The sequence below is a fragment of the Chanos chanos genome, chromosome 6 (genome assembly GCF_902362185.1).
Source record: "Chanos chanos chromosome 6, fChaCha1.1, whole genome shotgun sequence".
NCBI classification, from domain to species: Eukaryota; Metazoa; Chordata; class Actinopteri; order Gonorynchiformes; family Chanidae; genus Chanos; species Chanos chanos.
In genome coordinates, this window is record NC_044500.1 from 20,788,745 (window position 1) to 20,810,232 (window position 21,488).

Sequence of the window (21,488 nt, forward strand, 5' to 3'; positions counted from 1 at the left end):
GTCTAAATAAAGAAACGTCCGCTGAGACGGCGACTGGCCCATCAAATCTCATGTGTGGTTAGAAAATGTGTTTAATTTTTCAGTATGTGACGCTAAACTGAGCATCACTGGAAATCAGTATGCTAAACAGGCTGGAAAATGATGTGGTAAACACAAATTCTGAGCCCACTGCGATACTTTTATTCCACCTGACTTCATTCACTGAATTTTGTCTACTTTAAAGTTTTTTCCCCCTCAGTTTTTAGGCCCTATTCATTAGAAAAAATCTGTGCTATAGGAAATGGAGTCATCTTTGGCAGATTCACTGATGAAACTGAAGTAAATGTGAGATGATAACAGTATGAGTTTCCTTGGACTTGGGTCTTTTTTGGATGTGTACACTTTCTGTTCCAAACAAACCCCAACAAATTCCACACTTCAGATTCTGGCAAACATATCTGTGAGTGAATACAATCCAAAAAAACAATTTATTTGTTCTTTCAAGCAGAAATGTTATGGAAGTGTGGAGAAAACCACCATGCCAGTCATGCTGCTTTCATCAAGGAGAGTAAAATTACACTGATGTCATAGATCACTCTGGGAAAAAAAAACAAACAGATGTTTTACAGCACTGTTTCATCCACCCCATGTCTTAGAGGAAAAAAAACTGCACAAAAAATCAGCTGTCATCAAAAGGACCAAACAGACTGTGATTAAGTATTATTTGACACAATATTCCACAAGCCAAGAATGCATTTTGTTTTTATTACAAAATTAGAATAACCATGAAAATGGTCCAAAGACAAATAAACCATGCGTAATCTTTGCCAACTCTTCAAACACATAAATGGTCTTTTTAAGATGTCTTGTGACAGACACTAAAATAGACACTAAATTCAAACTGGTCTAAGTGCAAAAATGGCAAACTCACAAATGAGTTCTTCGGAACCAAAACGTAACCCTTCTATCATCAAGAGCCACTGAGCCAAATGAGTAGCTGTGACAGGGAATGATAAACTCCTGAGAAACTCATTTCAATCTGCATGTTAGTCAAAAACTCAGACAAATAAAATTTAATCTCTCCTGCTCTTGACTTTACTTTAGTTAAGATTAAACATTTCACGTCAAGTGAAGCCTAAAACAGAAAATTAACATCTGGCTAGTTAGCCTCTGGGCATTGTCTACTGTTTGAAAAAACAAACAAACAAGCAAACAAAAAAAAAACCCCCAACAAAAACATGATTTGCTCAGTAATGGAACAAGGTAAAAAAGGACACACGTTTGCGTGGCTTTGTTTTCCTCTCAGTGACAGACACCACACACATTCCTGCAGACAAAAGGCTTTCATGCATTCATGCTTAAATCACTTGTTTCATTAGCAGAATCTCTCCTTCAATTAATCATGAAAATGTATACCTCAGAGCCTGTGGGCTTTGAATGAATAATTCCCCTAAAGAGGCCATTAACTGAAGAGGGAAACTGCCGCCTGTTTTTCTTATGTTTGTGTGTCCTAATGGTTTGAGACTGGTATGATCATCATAAACCAGACAATGACTGGGATAAATCTCCTCCAGGGTGATTTAGGCAAACTCGTGTTTTGAGCTCAGACGATAAGTTCCTCTAATGCAGTTAGAGCGGATGCCCAGTGGGCATTATTTAGTACTGCTCTGTTTGCACATTTTCCCTAATGCCAGACACATTTGAGAAGATTTGAGAAGATAGCCTTGGGGGTAATCAGTAGGAACTGTCCTAAAAATCTCAGGGGAAGCCATGAGCAGCAGACCAGGAGTCAATAACAACTGTACCCTTGGCCTCACACAATATGATATAATAAATGTGAAACAGTACGTTTATATTCCCACAGGAAAGCAAGTCACGCCTGCTCAGCCTGTCTGGGGCTCTGTAAGCCAGAACAATAGTCAAGGAGAAAAGAGACATTTTTTATTGAACTCGTCCATTGGGTACGCTTTGGTATTCACTGGGTGACACTGGGAGCGAGCCTTGTGCTTACATTCCCTAAACTGGACAGATTACGGTTAAAGTACCACTGACAATGCTTTATGCTGCGTTTTTTTCTCACCAACATTTCAACACTGACTGCACATTGCAGGACCACTTAAAATATTCTACAGAATTTCACCAAGCTCGTGATTTACAGGAAAAAGCAAAGAATTTTGAGATACCTGTAGTAACAGGGTTGACACATGGAATAACACATACAGACTGTTTATTTGTGTGCATCTGTGCATAACTTCTGCATAACCATCTGTGATTTTACAGAGTTTTCTTTAGAGTTTTTTCAACTTTTTTTTTTTTTTTTTTTACAAAGTTTTCACTGATGATCCTTTATCAAAAACATCATCTTAAATAAACAAATACGGGTTGTGTGATAGTCACAAGGCACTTGGTGTGGGTGAGGTTTCTGCCATATTTATGGCTCTTGCCTCAAACCAAATGGTTCTCAAATCCAGTAACAACAAATGCTGCAAACATTAATTGTACTTATGGTGACAGAATTTCAAGTCTCCAAAATTTAAAAGCAAATGGGAGGTCATGCACTAGCTATAACAGACTGTTTCTTTTTTAAAAAATACAAGTTTATTGAACAAAGCAAAACAAAACAAACAAAATAAAAACATGACATATGAGCAAGATGACAGACAGAGAGTGTCTTGCAACAGCTAGATTTATTTATGAGGCTTGCAGGAGAAGGACACTTTTGGATTCATTGCGGGAAATCAGATCAATGACCTGAGCCACGGGTATGTGGCAGGCAGGAATGCTAGTCAGCTGAACTGTTTGTATCAGAGCTAATGTAACTCTGGGAAACAACATGGAGTGGAACAAAGAGACTAATAGTGGTGCTGACTCACATACGTAACCAGCTTCCTGCCTGAAACTTGACCCCCAACTAACAAGATGGGTCCCCAGATATTCTCGGCTTTTTGTCTGTTGCTTCAAAGAATCATGGCCGCCTTAACAAAAATAGATCAAAAGTGTTGTCTGAGTGTAGATGAAAGCCCATTTATTTGGCCCATTTACAGAGTGCAGGTTTCCTTTGGTTCTTATACATAGAAATCATGCAGACCTTTACTCATATTGGTTGATGTGTTCTGCTGTATCTGAGATTATTAAGGACTAACATTGAAAACATGGAGGTGATGAAGATCACTGCATGCAAATATTTGAATAAGGTTGATAAGGATGTTTAAGAAAGCCATGGCTTTGTACAGTGACATGAACCAGCTGGTGGAAGTCTTGAGGTGATCTAAAAAAGCATTTTTGAATATTTGTTTTGGAATTCAACAAGTGTTGAGTGACATAGGACCACAAAACTCTCCTTTCAAAGTTTAACTCAGAGTGTCTAGAAATGCATTTCATTTCACGCGACTATCAGTGGGATATAAAATTATTGCAGTGGTGTCGTTGCTCTTCCTGCATTTACTCACACTGTTTGTTTTAAAAGAGAAGACAAGAGGACTCCAGGACGAGGCTAAAAAAAAGACAAACAAACAAAAAAAGCAAACGGGTGATGGATATGTTTAATGAAAAAAAAAAAAAAGAGAGTGATGGATGGTTTAAGCAAGCCATGGCAGGAGAGATCAGATTTCCTCTATAGATGCTTTTCTTAATGGAATATTTTTCTGGTGATAGAAGCTTCTTAAGAATTCCTGCAGTTCTCTTTTTAATTTTTAATTTCACCACCCTTATTTTCAAAGAGGTTCTAAGAGACTAAAGCAAATTAAGCAGCCTTTTATGCTTTAAATGCTGAACCCCAGTCCTGCTTTGGCGTGATGGGATTAATGGGAAATATGACATTAGGCGCTTTCGCACCGGAGGAACTTTTCATAGTTCTTAGAACTGTTGGAGAAAGTACCCCCTTTTTGGCGTGTTCGCACCGCAGGAACTTAGAACGATTTTAGTTCTAAGAACGCCGTTTTGAGGGGCTTTTTTAGCCCCTACTCCAGGGTAGGTACTTTTGCAGCACAATAGGAACCTTGTGACGTCGGTGTACAGCCATTGGTCCAGACGCAGGTATACGATGATTGCAACCGCCATTTTTAAAGATCCGTGCAAAATATAAAGTCTTAGAACGTATTTCATTTAGCTTTTGATATTCATGTCTCAAAATGTCTGGAATTGTAGGAGGGGGCACATGGTTTTTATGTTTTATTTTACCGGTATTTTATATCCCCCAACAATGACCATTTTGTAACGTCCAATGTATATTTGTACATTGAAGAGGTAGCGTACACTCCGCTTCGGTAGGTGCTTGTGTGTCCGCTTGTGTGGCTGTGATCCGCATTTTAACCTAAAATAAGAATGTGTTTATCCAGCTTACGATTTTAGGGCTGCGGCGGGGAAAAAGGAAAAAAAAAAAAAACACGATGGCGCGAGCAAGGGTCAGGCACAAGCGCTATGCTAGCACCCGAAAAGTACTATGCCCATCAAGTCATTCACTGCTACTGCGGTGGTAAATGCATAAATGCATTCGGAAATTATTTTCTCCATTGGACTGGGTCTATCGCCATACAGTTTTATTTTCGTTAATGAGAAGGCAGTTATAGGTTATCGAATGTGCAATCAATATTTCTGTCATTCAAATTCAATAAAACTCATTGCGTATACTGTAGTCTAGTTTGTCGATTTCTTTTGCCGCAGTAATGGTCCTTTTTTTCCTTTTGGAGGTATTTAAAAGGTCTTAAAAGTAATTAAATTTGTACTTCAAAATGTGCAGCTATCCTGGTTAGTGTAAACAACAGCTCTTAGCTGCTATACCGTCGGCCGGCTTACGTCACTTCAGCGTTCCTACTGGCGGTGCGAAAGCAAACAGAAAAAAGGCCCTAGAACGAATGTAGTTCTAGGGGAAGCTCCATAGGGGGTAGTTCCTATCGAATTAGACCCTAGAACTGTTCGGTGCGAAAGCGCCTATATTGTTCCCAGGACCTGGTCATTCATAAACAAAAGAAAACAACCTTACAGGAAGTCTGAACAGATTATAATAACAGATATAATAATTCACAAAATATAATGGTTATGTTAATTGTTTCAACCAGCCATTTTAGGTCAATATCTAAAATCTGAGGCATTTTATTGATGCACAGACAATGACTAAGTTAAGCTAAACTGCTGAATAACATGGTAAATGTTTGATGTCATATATTTTGATATATATGGTAGATGTGTCGCATAAGAAAGCAGCATGATGGCGAATTCCATTTGGATGATGCCAAACGAGAACACATTTCTACAACCCTGTCTTTTGGCCATTCAAAGCTTTGTTCATTAAGCATTGTTAACCCATCCATTCTCTAATCATCATGTACACCAGTTCCATGGTCCTCTATTCACTAGCTCTCTCTGTCTCTATAATGTATACCCCTTGGTTTGTTTCAGTCAGATGTGACATGATATAAGTATACAGAGCCATGTTTCTTCCAGTTAGCTTCCTTGTTCCAGTTTAGCTGTGTTCCTTGTTACTGTCCTTGACTCCTGTTAGCCTCTTTGACTCCTGTTAGCCCTCCTGTGCATTGACCTTAGCCTGTTACCTGACCTCTGATTTTGCTTATCACACGCTAGCCTGATTCATTTACATTGGACCCTACTTGTTTCTGCCTTTGTATTTGGGCTACGATTTGCATTTGCAAAAGTTTGCCTGCACTTGCATCCAATCTCTCTGGATTTGTGACACCCATTCCTTTGTTAACTTTGCAGCCATACAGCCAAAACTGTTCCTATATCATTACACCCATCAATAATTTTCCCATTCTTTTAAATATCCATCTTTTGGTTTACATAAATGCAGCAGAATAAGAGTACAGAGACAGAGGTATGTTAGTAGAGGTTCTCAGCTGAAGGACCATTTCCACGCTAAAACAGCTGTTGGATAAGCTCATGCCTTTAACAATCACAGATCCATGAGAAATTGCACTGCAGTCTCTAAGTGAGCTAATACCATATGTGTGTAGTCTGGTGTATCCATGCTCACATGGAAACCCCCCCCCCCCCCCCCCCCAGTCATCATCTGATGACCTGTCATCTGGATATGCAAATAAGCCTCCAACACACAAACTGCCGCCTACTGTGCAGCGTCCGTTTTTAACTGTGTTTATATTCATACAAACACTGCAGTTGAGTTTTTATTATAGTCATTAAACTGTATAAGTTAAAATACGAAGAAAGAAAACAAAGAAGGAGCTGCAGAGATGGGAGAAGATCTTTAAACACACAGCTGATCAGGATGTAGATCTTTAGAGAATATATGGTTTTGAGCTGACATAGATTACCAATATTTAATGGTTTACTTCAGTGAAACTCAAGAGACTGCCCAGGACTTTGGACATCCAGGTATGACTACATAAGAAAGACATACATACATATATTATATATATATATATATAGAGAGAGAGAGAGAGAGAGAGAGAGAGAGAGAGAGAGAAGACTCTTTCTCCTCTAAAGAAATCCTTTTACTATAACCCAGTCTCCTGAATGTGTTTCATGTCACATGTTCGCATAACCAAACTGCAAATACAACCTGAGACTCTTTCACAATATCTCCTGTGCGCAGCTTACCTTTTACAAAGTCAGACCAAATAAATTCATGTTCCATTTACTCAAACCATCTGTGAAGGTCAAATGGTTGAGCAAGTCCATGGAACTACGCAGTCTTTGAGTTGGAAATTAACAACTCAAGACAGGAATGAATTACACAGTCCTTCACACATGTGCTGCCCTGGAACTGCGAAGGTCGCCAACATAAAGCCAGGATTAGTGATCAGGAGACAAGAGAAGAAGGAGCGTCAACTGGTCTTCGGTTCCTCATCGTCTGATTCTAGGAAACAAACTTGCATTCACTTTCAACATGATGATCGACTAGAAAATTATGACATAGACGAGTACAAAATAAAAAGAAAGAAAACAGCAACACTCATGTTTTCTTGAGCCAGAAATGCAGAGTGAAAAAAGTGACGTTAGTAAAATTTATATTTTTGGTAAACTTTGGTAAACTGCCTGTTCATTGGCAAAATTCAGCATACCGACAAAATCTGAAATCTAATCTACAGTCTGTTTGACAGGATCTTGTCAAAACAAAAGAATGCCAAAAGTGGAAGGGACTTATTAGTGCCATTTCTGTGCCAAGTCGTGGCATGTCTCTGAGAAAGAAAAGGATTAGAGTAGGATTACATTTCTCATGCAATCCACAAACTTGTTAAATGTCTCATAGGGCACACAAGCAAATGATAAAAAAAAATCTGTAGAAGCATGGACTGACATTACAGTTTTTGTATGAAATAGATCTGACACAAATTCAACAAATTTGGCACAAATTTGACAAATTTCTCCTTGCAGTACGAATTCGACACAAATTTCTGCCTGTGGGAATTTATGTGATCATATCATAAAGACTTCTTTCTTAAGAAAAGATCTTAAATTCCAGAGAGAAAAAAGTTAGACCAGTAAAAAGGACATATTTTGTTTTTTGTTTGTCTGTTTGTTGGGGGGAGCCAAAATGCATGTTCCATTACAATGTTTACTGACACTGTCCCATGCAGTAGTCAAAAGACAGCTTGTTCCAAAAAAGTCTAATTGATTGAGTTAAATTTCCCAATGCTCACAGGCTCTGCAGTGGGTGAACCTGTGTGTCACACATCATAAATCATATGACCAGTGTTACAGCCGATCTTGTGATGTGTCACGAATTAAAACTTCTGTGCACTCCGTCAAAATCTCTGTGGCAAAGTTCTTATAGGAAGTCACCTTAGGTAAAACCTAAGTAAAGCTCATAGTTATAACACTCTTTCTATTCTTACTCTTTGTGAGCATTCATAACATGTCATCAACAGCAGGTAATACTCTATATCTCTCTAGATTTGAGTGTTGAAACGCATAAAAGTATACACAGCGAGTTATTTATCATCCCGTGCTTAACTGTGTTGTTACGTAGTGATTTTGCAGATCTAAAGTATGAATTCTTTATTCAGCACATATTTAATACAAGTCATAGAATAACAAAACCTTTCCCTTTTAATGCTGGGGAACATGCTGTACGAGTTTCTAATTATCTGTGGGAAAAGATGCTGTCGGTATCTCTGCAGTTATAACACTGTGAAGCGTAAAACACTTTTCACTGTAATTGATTAAAACTACCATTTTTGAGGCTCTGCAATCTTAATGATGCTTGTCTGCCTAAATTAAAATATATTTTCTTATGACTGTACATGTGTTACCTTTGAAAACTGACATAAATTTCAGTTGCAGTCAGAACCACACAAACAGATACAGTCACTAAATGCCTTCAGTACACTGAGCTGTGAGTCTGCAGGAGGGTCAAACAGTTTATCGTGAAGCCATTTACAGTAAAGTCATTTACAGTTATGTCACTACATGCAAGGGCAAGGCCTGAAGTATATGCATACGGACCTCGGACATCAGGTCAAGATCACCTTGTTAGCCAGGTCTCTTTGCTGTCTTGTGTGTGTGTGTGCGTGCGTGTGTGCGTGCGTGTGTGTGCGTGCGTGTGTGTGTGTTTGTGTGGGTGGGGTGTAGAGAGGTTGGGTTGAAGCTGAGAAGACCTGGGACAACTGAAATATGGTAGGTATCCAGAGAATGATTTTAGGCAATGCCAATTAATTCTGACAGAAGGACATCCAGCCTCAAAATCCTGCCCCTTCACATAATGCAAATATTGCAGCATCTAGCTGAGTGAATGTCTTTCACAATCTCTCTCTCTCTCTCTCTCTCTCTCTGTATTTTTGTGTCATGTGCTTGTGTGCGAGACACATTTGAGATGCAGACTGACTTTTGTACCAGCACAGAACTATAAATAGTATTGTTGGTCAGGCTTCTATCATCAGTTGTCCCAGATCTCAAAGAAAGACTGAGACCTTTGAAACGATACTGGGTCAAACAAGGAGCTGGACATAGAAAGACTGGTGATACAAATGCTGTGCACACTTCCAAAAGCCCGCGTTAATGTCATTCTAACATTCCTCAGCATGTTTAGCTCATGCTTAGACTCAAAACATTTACGTGTAAGCGCTAGGACTGCGGGTGTCATATGTTTTGGTTTGCTCTCCAGCCCGTCGGTAAGTGATCCAACGACCTGATCAGTCATGAGTTCACTGTGTGAATCGTTGGACTTTGTCTGACGGTCTATGCGCTGTTTTAAGTAATTGGGAAAAAAAAAAGTGACAAAGATTTTGAAATAAGCACTCGGGCTTAAGCATCACATTCTGGCAGGACATAATTCTGCATGTTCTATACAGTAGCCTCAGAGTTCCAAAACACGGGACTAATTCAGTCGCGGTTTCTTTCAACGAAATTCTCACATTTGACTTAGAATGATAACAATGCAATGAACCAGAACCAGTATCCATGACTGATGCACCAGTGACTATACAGAGAATGACTTGAATAACAAAATGACTTATTATTTATTGCAAAGACATTAACAAGCCAACCTTTATATTAAAATTAAAAATCGGCCTCAAATGAAGCGCAAAACAGCACTCTGAATCTTTCCCTTTAGCATCCAACTTTGGAGAGCTGCAAATAATTTTATATGCTCTATTAGACAAGGGCCACTTTTCCTCTAAAGTTCAAATGATTATGTGTTTTCACGCATCGCTAATCGTCAGAGACAAACAAATCTTCACTCTAGACCTATGGAGTGCAGATGCACTGGAAGCATGCATGTTAACAGTTACTCATGGATGTGCGCAAGGAGCGAAAATGGATGAAGCATCTAACCCTCTGAACGTCCATAGATTCAACGAGCTGAACTGTGCGCTGTGCATGGTGTCCTTGAACATGCTTAAGCGCACTGTGCTAGTTGAAACTCGACCTATAAATTGATGATCGATTTGTTTGCTTTACGAGCGCTTGGTATTCTCCGTGCCTTTTACGCCTATGTTATATGTAAAATCTTGACCCAACAGCTTGACAGTTTTGTAAAAGGTCAAGCCGAGGAAGAAATCCTGACGCACTACAATTTTACCAGTCTTTTCCTCATGATTCCCAAAAGGTTTTATTTACATGTTGATACAATTTCCAAAGGGTAACATCTACATTTACAGAATTACGTTTAACATAACATACACATACTAGATATACACATAGCGTATCATACTAGATATGCTTATCGTGACCATTAATATTTCCGTGAAACTGCATTCGCGTAATGTATGGACTTTTCTCTCGCGGGGGAATGACTGAAAAGAAAGCCGCGTGGGTGAGTATTTTTGAGCCCGGAATGTCGCCGTCAAATGGGCGGATTATTCATCCAAACACCGGTTTCGTATCAGTATCAGTGGACCAAGAGTGGCACATTATACGGACGGGACAGTCAACGAAGTTTAAAAGTGACATTTTCATTACTGTACTGCAAGTCCCAAGGGTAATATAGAAAACCCATACAATCACTGAATTTGTGCTGTAAAAATAAGGACTGAGGTTAAAAAAAAAAAAAAAAATCGAGTGTTTCGCAAACGTACACTTTAAGATATAACTTTTAGAAAATAAGAAGTACTTTAATTTTGAAATGTTCTAGTTATCAAAATTCACTATTTTATCTTAAAGCAGACTCAGCTGTACTCACCAAGAAAAGCTTAATGTGAACAGACTTACCGGTCGTTGAAAGATGTTGTTTCGAGTCAAGGCAAATCGTTCTATGAACCACAGCGTAAAAAATCTTTTAGGTCCTTTTGGCCAACGCCACGTTGAACGTTGTTGCTGTAAATGAAATGTAATAATGAAAAAAATCTCCCCGTAAAGCGTGCGCCTCTAAAAGCAGCATAATGCACATCGCCAACAAACGAGAGACAACAGAATCGAGGAGCTGTTAGCCTCCATCTAGAACCTCGTATGCGTCCAGCTGTGTCAAATGCACGCGCATATGCACGCGCAGCTATGGAGTACCTGCCTTCAACTGGGAGGTTGCAGTAGGAGGAGAGCTGTTTTTTTTTTTTCTTTTTTCAACATCTGTTTGCTCCAGAAATGTACTTCATGGTTACTGGTTATAATATGGTTAAAATATGGTGTACATAAGTATTTTTATTACAAGAGTATTTATTTATTTATTTTTTATTTGTCCATCAGCTCGTCCGTTAATTGGATTATGATTTTCCCTAATCTTCTGCACAAATCTTCCTGCAATCTGTGGGATTAAGAAAAAGGTACAGGTTTGAACCTCTTGAGTAGTCTACAATATACCATCATAATTTTTTTTTCTTCAGTATCAATATATTTTCGCTTTTTCATCATTTTAGACTCTGACTGATCCACTTGTTCATCATGACTATCCTATGCAAGTGTATGAACTCTAAAAACAACAACAACAAAATATCATTTTTGAGATTGGATTATTTTCTTATGTAGACATTTACAATGTTCATTTCTCAAACTGCTCATATGAACACCAGACTTTGATTGGCCATTACAGTGGTGACACAGGGGAGCAGTGCATGCCTGGGTTTAGAACTGCAGCTCCTCAATAGAAACTTCTTTTGCAGAGGAGTGGCAAATGCCCTATCAACATGTACTTCAAAGAGAATTAAATAAGAGAGTCTGACGCTTCGCCAGCTTTTAAGGCGTTTTGCCGCTAATGTGGAGGAGTCAGAACTTTTCAAGAGACTCATGAATGAAACAAGCAACTGGTAAGGGCGTATACCGGCCTACATTGCTCACCTGTATTTCACTGAAACACTGATGTCAGAATCGCACAAAGGAATGCCTTGGCTGTCCTTAAAAACACTTTTTTAGTCCGAAACTGTTGACATAAGATTGGATAACCTCCTGCCCTATTTCTGGATTAGTGACTATTGTTCTTTCTTTGGTAGTGCTGATTCTAATGTATATATGAGCAGACAAAGATACTATGGCTCTTTGCCCATTTCAACTGTAACGTTATCTACCCACAGCTGCATATTAGTCCTCTGACATGCTTTTAAAGTCAAAGAGACATGGCCATAGTCCAGCCCCACTACGGAGCCTAATCTTAGATCTAGATCAGCTTTATTTCAAACGTCCCCGATTGTCTTAAAACTCACAAGTGTATAATTGAAGACCACCACAGAATCAGTAAGTGAGTGGAACATGCTGGAACGCTCAATGTCATGCTTTTGTTTTTCTCTTAAAACCACCAGTGTGGGGTTTCACATTAATTTCCATTAAGGGTCTACTCTATTTCAGACCATCAGCTGACATCAGCTGTCACTGACAGGGATGATATATCCTCTCTCTGTTATGCAAATATCAGCTTCTGATTTTTTTTTTCTAAAAATACTCATAAAATTAATATTAACTGATACAGCCACGGATGGGGAATGAGATAAGGGACAGAATAAAACAAAAACTGACCTCATGTCTTTGCGAAAATATTGACTGTTCTCACATTTTTTGGCAAGGAACACTATGTACTTTTTTAATGTGTACATAGTTGTCTTGTGATGACTCCAATGAGGTCAGAATTGTAATTGGTTCACAATTCTATGTAAGTGCAATATGACGTGCCCACTCAAGAAAAACTGGAGTATATGCTGTTAATATTAATTTTTGTCACTTTATCCTCAGATTTAGAACATGTTTATGTAAGACTGAATGACTGTGAACTGACCAAATGAAGTCCCCCCCTCTCCTATTCGGATGGTCAGACGGTAGAGATTTTGTCATAGAATTAGGAATGGAGGTTTTGTCCTGGAGTTGGGAGTGGTGGTTTTCAGGTGTAGTTGGGAGTGGTGGTTTTCTGGTGTAGTTGGGAGTGGTGGTTTCTGATTAAGCTGGCAGGGTAGCAGAGCCAGCTTCCCAGACAGGGTCACTGCTTGTACAGTCCTCCAGTATGGGCATACACTGGTTCAGGGTTTTCCCCAGCCTGGGGTCAGGACAGTGCAGTTATAATAATGGGGACTTTGTAAAACAGAGTAGACAGGTAGAGGAACCACATGTGAAAAAATCCCAACCTGAGACTAAGTGTCGTGACCTAATTAAAGTCGCATGAACATGTGTTGCTTATCTTAGGAGTTTCTTTTCTGGACCACTTCAGTTAAAGACAAACACAATGTGAGTCACAAGAACTCAATATAATGGGAACTCACGTGTGCTCACGTACCACTTCACACCCTGGCATCCATTTAGCTGGTAAGACCAAGGGGAGGGCTAAACCTCACCTTAACAGCTGCAAGTCCAACAGGTTTTGGACATAGCCCTAACCAGTCACACCTAACTTGTTTTGTTTTGTTTTTTCTTCCTGCACACTCCTCAGGGACCATGTGAGATGTGTTGAGTGTGTTTGTTAAAAACTGGAACAAAACAATATACACAAGGATGATGGTCCATGCCACTGATTTAGGTTATAAAATTTTGGAAATTGTCTCACAGAAAAATGGAAAACTTTAAAATGTGTTATGTTTCACTGTTGTCACCTTCATGATTTAATGTTGTGTTATTTGTTTTCATGGCACCATTTTCCATTTCTAATCTCTCCTGACCTTTACTGGTCTGCCCTTGCCTGTTATTATTTGAGTTATTTATCTCTATAGCATGCTGATGGAATAATGTAATGATATCCCTCTAAAAAGAAAAAACAAACACTAAATGAAAGTAGTCACTGAAACACACAACAAGCACATGCTCCGAGAAAATTCCAGTAAAGTTCCAGGAAAGTAGGCCACTGCACTAAAACCAACAACACCTTTTCATTAATGTGATAGAGAACTGACTCATGAGTATGGTATGTTTACGTTAATCCACAGAATAAAAATACTCTTCAGAAAGCATTTTAAAGTATGAAGGTACTGTTATTAGATAAACTCAAGCAGGAAAACAAAAAGTCAGGTAAAGCATTGACAAGTATACTTCTGTACGAATGATGAGATTAAAATCCCAAAACTGTAAATATAGCATTAAAAAGCATCAACCAAATTCATCACAGGCACACTGAAGAATAGAAATACTTTTTTGATAACCTGTAATGAAGGGAAATGTACAACATTTTTTTAAAAAATGTACTTGAATAAAAGCATAATTCCTCAAAAAATAACTTACTCAAGTAAAACTAAAGCACCATGAAATTGTACTCAGTTTTATAAAGACCGCCCCCCCCCCCGTTTTCTCCTTAATTTGAAAAGTCAAGTTACTCATGACCTTTTGTCAACCGCGCTCTCCCGGCTTAGATAGTTTACGTATGAAATATGCAGCTTTGTAAAATATACTATTTGAGATAGTGTTTATGCAATGATGCCATGCAAATAACGGCCATCTCCATAAGGACGAAAATGACCATGGATAGCTCAGCCACCCAAAGAAATGTGGCCAACTGAGACTCAATTAAGAGGGCTTGAACCATTAATAGCAAAGGTCAGACACACCTCATGCCTGAGTGAAAGTGTCTTAACCCAGGTGTACCACAGCTGCCCCAGAGGGCCCATGTCTTATCAGTGTGACAGTTCACAGAGAACATTTGACAGATGGGGTGTATTCCTAACAGGTGTCCAGCTCACTCAGGGCCAAGAAAGGACCGAAAGTTCCATCACTGTCACAGAGACGGTACAGGATGCCGTTTTATTCACTTCTCGTTACCTCTCTGTTCTCAAAAGTCAACAACTGTGAACTCCCATTGTTTTACTGTCGGAAAGCCATGATCACTCCAAGGTAACAGGAACAGGCATCAAGAGCACAGTGAGTGAGAGAGAGAGAGAGCGAGAGAGAGAGAGCAGATTTATGAAGTCACACTAGAGGCTCATTGAAAGCTGTGCATTAACTGCCAGATATTGCCTCCTTCCTCTAAACCCAGATAAAGGGTAGCAGAATGGTGTAATTAATGTCCAGTGCTCATTTCTTCTGTAAACTCTATGTTTTAGAGGGGAGAGACAGAGAGAGAGGGACCATGGTCCTCTAAGAGAAGTGAAAATTTGATGTTGATCACTCACAAGATATTTTGATTTAAGGGGACAGGAGTGTTGAGGCAGTGTTGGTTTATACTGGTTTGTAGGGAGAGGAGTGTCGTGGTAGTGCTGGTTTATACTGGTTTATATGACAGGAGTGTTGTAGTAGTGCTGGTTTATACTGGTTTGTAGGGAGAGGAGTGTTGTGGTAGTACTGGTTTATACTGGTTTGTAGGGAGAGGAGTGTTGTGGTACTGGTTTGTGGACTGTGGAATTTGTTTTTACTTTTGTGTTAATGACTCAGACCAAGCTTGCTCTATTTCCAGCATGCAGCATAATTAACGCCTCTTGCTAATGTTGTTTTCAGTAGTTTCACCAAAGGGTACCTTAACAAACGCTTAGCAACCATACATAAAACATAACTGCCTGCCCTGAAACTACTAATTACAGTCACTGACCTTAGCATCAAAAATAATAATACAGATCTCTCTCTCTAATCTTAATCTGGCACACCTACTTTCAACCACTAGAGCTCATTACATTGAGTTGAGTGTGATATTATTCTACTATACTGTAATAATAGTACTTTCATGTACGCTTTAACGGTGAGCATCGTGGTACACAGACAGGAGGGGCATTGAGTTAATAAGTGTGATATTATTGTACTGTACTGTAATGATAGTACTTTAATATACTCTTTAACAGTAAGCATCATGGTACACAGACAGGAGGGGACAATGCTTGGTCTGTATGACTTTGAGCATCTGCTCAAAGATTCGTCATTGTCCTAGAAATGTCCAGAAACTACGGCTGCAGCGACAGCCTCTCTTAGTCTGAGGACAAAAAGCAATTGACCCTTACATACACCTATAAAACAGTTTTGGCATCTCTGCAGTAATTCTTTACATCACGCTGCACAGCCGCCAAGCTCTATGCTAAGCACAAGGGCACACTTCTTAAGCCAATGTTTCTGCCTTGTTTTTTTTTCTTTAAATGACACTGACAGCAATAAATCTACAATTGTCCTCTCCCCCACCTTCCCATGATCACGAGTCTATCTCTTATCTCCAAGCCTTTTGTTTGTTACATAAGCAAGGGTGTCAAAACCCCCCATTAGTGCAGAATCTACCTCCCTGTCTCCTTTCTCTGTTATTAAAACATAGGGCACATTCAGACCCACATGTGCAATGGATCAGGGCGTGTAATTATATCTGCTGTTTTTGGGAAATATGACTGACCAAATGTGTTTGTTATATCTCTTGGCAGATGCACAAATCACTTACAGTGGCTTGGCTGACTCTGCATTTGGAAGAAGCACAGGGCGTTGATTCTAATGAAGCAATTGCATCACCTTGTGTTAAGACAAGATTTAATAATGCTGAAAAGATGCACACATGGGCTGGCCCCTGTGGGGTAAACTACTCCTAAGACAAGTTTACGATGTGTTTAACAACTCCAAATGAAGTCTTGGGTTAATGCTCCATATGGACGCACTGCAGATCATTCTCTGCTAAGGGCCCACACAGCAGTGACGGCTACTTCCAGGGAGGTAAATAAAAGCTCAATAAATCTGTGTTCCAAAGGACAATGAAGTGAGCCAAGGAATGGAAGCACAGCCGTACATTTGACTTTGCTGCCTCCTTCATTCCTCCCTCTATTTCCCATTTTTTCAGCCTCCAATGCACATTAGTAGAGTGTTGTGTGGGAGGTGTATGTGTGTGTGTGCGTGTCTCTGTGTGTACCCATGTGTATGTGTGTGTTTATGTGTTGTGTCAGTGTGTGCATGTGTGTGTATGCGGGCAGTGGCTGTGTATCAACTTGTTTTGAGTAAGTAAATAAATAAATTTGTTCAATATAAATGTTAAAATGGCAAACTAGATAGATTGATAACACAAAGTACTTGGCATTTAATTTCACAGTCAAATCCAAGGCCAGTAGCACCTCCACTCTCTTAATCTCTGTAAAAAGTAGTACCAGTCACTCAGCTACACAGCCTTATATGGCTGGCAAAAAAATGCAAGCAGGTTGACTTATTACCTAATATTGAATTATTACATACTGGCCATATGATCTTGAAAATTCTCACTGAGAGGTAACAGATCTTTGTACTCACTGACGTGTCAGAGTGAGATATAGTTGTGCTTGAGTCAGAGTGAAGGGTTTACATTTTATGCCATCTCACACAGGATGCTATGCATCTCGTTTAAACAAAGGCATAGGACTGGGGAAGCTGGCTTTCTATCTGAACTCTTGCTCACAATGAGTTGGGATCAGAATTCAGTATCCTACTGCTAAATGTTTCACAAGAGGTCATTTTGGATAGTCTACTGTGGTCTTCCTGTGAAATCAGGTGTCACTAATCCACAGCATGTTGGGGGAAAAAAAGCTACAGGATTAGTTTTGCTCATGTATGGATGAGTCCAAGGTAATCACATTACAATGTTGGGATTTTTGAAGGGAGCATGTGAATAGGAGAAGGCATGGTTAAATTCTCTTAAAAAACACTTCCCATCAGAGATGCACCCATGTCCACGGATGCCATGTCATATTGGCAGGCCGACACATGCCCGTGCTCAGCTTACCTGTGACACAAGCTTCTGTTACAGTTGTTGTGGTCTGCGTCGACACACGTTGCCACGATACGTAGTTACATTTCTGGGGAGATGCTACGGCGCAAGCTATGGCGTAGGGGACGCGGCTACACAGAGCCTACAGAGTACCTACGGCGTAGATTCGACGCAGAAGTATAAAGTTCAAGTTCAAGTTCAAGTTTATTTAAAGCCCAATATCACTGTTTACAGTCTCAAAGGGCTTTACATGCCCACAGGATTACAACAACCAGAGCAGGGTGGCACTCCCTGACTTGATCCTCATAGTGGGCAAGAAAAAACTCCTCAAAAAACCCAGATGCTAGGGAAAAATAGGAGAAATCTTGAGAAGGACCACAGAGAATGCAGATCCCTTCTAGGCCAGCCAGGTGTGAAATAGGTGCCAACCCAGTGGGCAAATTACAAACAACACAGTGATAATGAAAATGAAAACACAACAAGTAGACAATATAAAGAATGACAAAACAGCAGGGGGTTCAGCTGGGGTGGATGACACAGCCACAGCACCGCAGGAAGCCATGAAGCCGCAGCAGCCATCAGGACGATGATGAAGAGAGAGATGACAGGAAGGGAGAGAGGAAGAGGGGGGCACACCTAAGAGGAAAGTAGTCACATTCAAACCAGACACTCATGCTCGAACAGATGAGACACAGCCAATAAATTGGCCTTTAGTCCTGAAGAATGCTTAACAGAACTTCACCAGAAATTCAATGTCTGTGATTTATGAGTCTTGAAACTTTTCACAGCACACACATGAACGAAAGCCATTTCAAAGCACTGAAGCTCGGCTTGTCGTCTAGCTGGGGGGTGGGGGGGTGGTGGTGGACAGAGTTGGGGGTGAGGGACAGGTGTTTGGTACTGTATGCCACTGCTCTGTTCTACTGCTTATTGATAGTTTCCAATGCTGGTGCCAACAAATCCACAGAGCTGACGTGAGAAAATAAAAGAGAATGTTCTTAATAGAGCAAGTTTACAAAAGACAATTAAGAATGTATATGAGACTGCAATGTAACACATTCCCTCAAAAAACCTGGGTAATTGGTTATTCCAACAATGCCAGCCGTTGCTTTGCGTAATGAGGGAATGTGATGGTGAACATGGAGACTTTCCTGGTCTGATGTACATGTGTATTTTCTGTAATTTATCATCTCAGATATCTGGTACATTTGGAACCTAATCAAACAAAACAAATATTGGAGGAGAGAAAGGGGACAGACATATTTGAGTAATGGGAACAGTTTAGTTCTATAAAAGTTATTTGTCTCCAGTTTCTGATTTGAGTTTCTAATTTGTGTCCACTGCTGTTTTTTTAAGTGCAATGTCTTAAATTCAAACAACTTGACATTATTCTTCCTTCTCAAACAAAACTTTAGATGAAACTGAATACATGACAGCAAATGACTGTTTCAGAAAGAATGAGGAAGTAAACGCTGAATAACCTCTTGGTGAGACAAACTGCGTTATGATAGAAGGGCGTGGGTGACACTGTTTTTTTGCAATAATCCAGTGGCTATACACTATTTGTTTGGCTGAATTTGACCCTGAGATAAGACGAGAAACATAATCGAACTGCGCAGACCTTAAACAGTTAATCATGCTCTTTGGAGCAGGACCAGAAATGTACTTCTGAATCAGACTCCACACTAAAACACAATGTATTAATTCTCTTCCTATCTGAGTCTGACTCCACAATAAAACACAATGTATTAAATCTCTTCCTATGGCCCCCTGGGATGGGTGTATTCCTGTTGTCATGATTTATCTCCATTCTGATAACTCTGGCCCAAGTCCAGACTTGACGACCATATTCAAAATTTGGATCGTTAAGACAGATCAAAAAGATTTAAGATGGAGAAAGAAAATAATGTTTCACATGTTTCAATTTTTTAATGTTTTAATTTCCCTTAGTTAAAGAAACATTCACCTACCAAAGACAGCACTGTAAAGTGATGAAAGGAAAACAAAAATATGGAGGACAATATCTATGATGACAGAATGTGCAATCTGACATGTTCTGTACATACATAAACATGTCTGTTATTTCTCACAGCAAAATGCGTCTCTACCTCTGCTTTCAGTAATTTTCAGAATCTAAAAAAAGTTGAAACAAATAAATAATGAAACAAGAAAATTACTTGAATATCCTCATTGATAAGTAACTTCAGAGAAACGTAAATCATTTCAGCAAGTTTTCATTGTAAGGCATTAACACCTCTTATCCAGAAAGTGGCGAATTTATTTGTTTGGCCTGTCTAATCGGCAAAGTGGAAAGGAAAATGAATTATGGAGGGACGCATTTGGGACACTGAGTAAAATGCATTCACAAATGCAAACATGTTTTTTGTAGTGTTACGTAAATCAGACCTCACAGATGAGAATAAGATCTGTTTAGTGTGTGAGTCAGTTACATGAGTCAGTTCCAGGCACTGCCTTCAGTAAACCTCTTTCCCTCAGTCACAAAAAATGTATGGCTAACTGAGCCTTTAGATCACGTGTAGATGAATGTAAATGTCATTGAAATGTACTAAACAGCAGAATGGTGAAACCTTAGAAACTCTCCTCAGCTTCACACAGTTTTGGTTTCTCCACTTTGGAACAAGGAGTGAACGAGAGAAAAACCACGAGCATTGACAGGAGCGACAGCACAGATTATGAGAGCTTACTGCTGTGAAACAAAGTCTCTGAAGGCCTCAGGGAACTTGTGACAAATCATAATGTTAGCATGGATGTCCCCTGACTTTATTCTCATAATCTTCAACCTTTCTCCCTCTCTTTATTGTCTTAATGTTAGCATGGATGTCCCCTGACTTTATTCTCAAAATCTTCAGCCTTTTCCCCTGTCTTTATTGTCTTAATGTTAGCATGGATGTCCCCTGACTTTATTCTTAAAATCTTCAACCTTTCTCCCTTTCTTTATTGTCTTAATGGACAATCACAGTTCTGATGTTTCTTGGTCTAAAAGGGCCTAAGTTTGTTAGCACGACATCTTTTATAAATTTGTAGAAGAGATCTTGACCTGACGAACATAAAGTATCCATGCAATCACCACTTGTGAGACTGGACCGAATGGACTGAGCACGACATTACAACAGGTCCACTTTATGGCCAGATTTGCATGGCAGATTTTGAGACAGTCTGATTCTTCACTGTCTGGGATCAGAGGTCAAGCTGTAATAGAGTTTGTTTACCATGCTTAGACTCATTATCCTATTATCACTGGATTGCTCATTAAAAACAAAAATAGAGGATGAAAGGCCTCGATAACCTTTTACATAATAGAGGATTTGGGAAAACATCCAAAGTTGAGGACAATGTGCTTATTCAAGCATTCTAGCCACATAAATGCAAAGTTTCTCTTCCAGCTTAAATGTAACACTGTAGCACCACTAAAACCATCTGCAGGTGTCCATCTGATGGCTTAAATTCCAGTATACTTAAACAGCCTAAGACCACTGGAATGTGACATTTTTAAGTCTCCTTGGATGTGCAACCATACTTAGCACTACAGGCATTTTCAATACCAGTGGTGTGGATTGCACAAGTCTGGCCCCTTGCTCTGTGTGCTGGCTGCCTTCATTACCATGGCTTGGTCCTGGCCCTCTCTCATGTGGTTGGCATTAGTGAACTCGATTAATCAGGTGAGGAATGGCTCCTCAATGTGCCAGTCTAGTGATTTTCAAAGCTTACATAATTCAAACACATCCCTTCAGGGATTCTCACTTCAAAGGGTGGGAGAACAAGAGAAGGACAAACTTGGCCCCCGCTGACTTGTCCAGAGTCAAAACCGACCCAAAATAAAAACAAAAACCAGTGACCGCTGTGGTCAGTGACTCCAAGGCCAAACGTTCAACCGTTAGCCAAATTGGAGTAGATGCATTATGCCCCTGGTATAATGCATCTACTCCAAGGATCTAAGGATAGTGATGATGATTTTCTTCCACTACTTTATGTTCGGAAAAGGACTGAGACAGCTGAACCCAGTTTTCAAACAGGAACTCAGGGTAATGGACATCTTCATGCA

At 39.7% G+C, this 21,488-nt stretch overlaps 1 protein-coding gene across 1 annotated transcript in view; it reads right to left on the bottom strand.

The window, feature by feature from the left end:
- gipr (gastric inhibitory polypeptide receptor) overlaps nt 1-10,827 on the bottom strand; it is a 29,449-nt gene extending 18,622 nt beyond the window's left edge. Inside the window, exon 1 of the mRNA XM_030777309.1 lies at nt 10,606-10,827. The gene's annotated coding sequence lies outside the window, so the exon portion shown is untranslated. The remainder of the gene's footprint in view (nt 1-10,605) is intronic.
- Between the last annotated feature and the right edge of the window lie 10,661 nt (nt 10,828-21,488).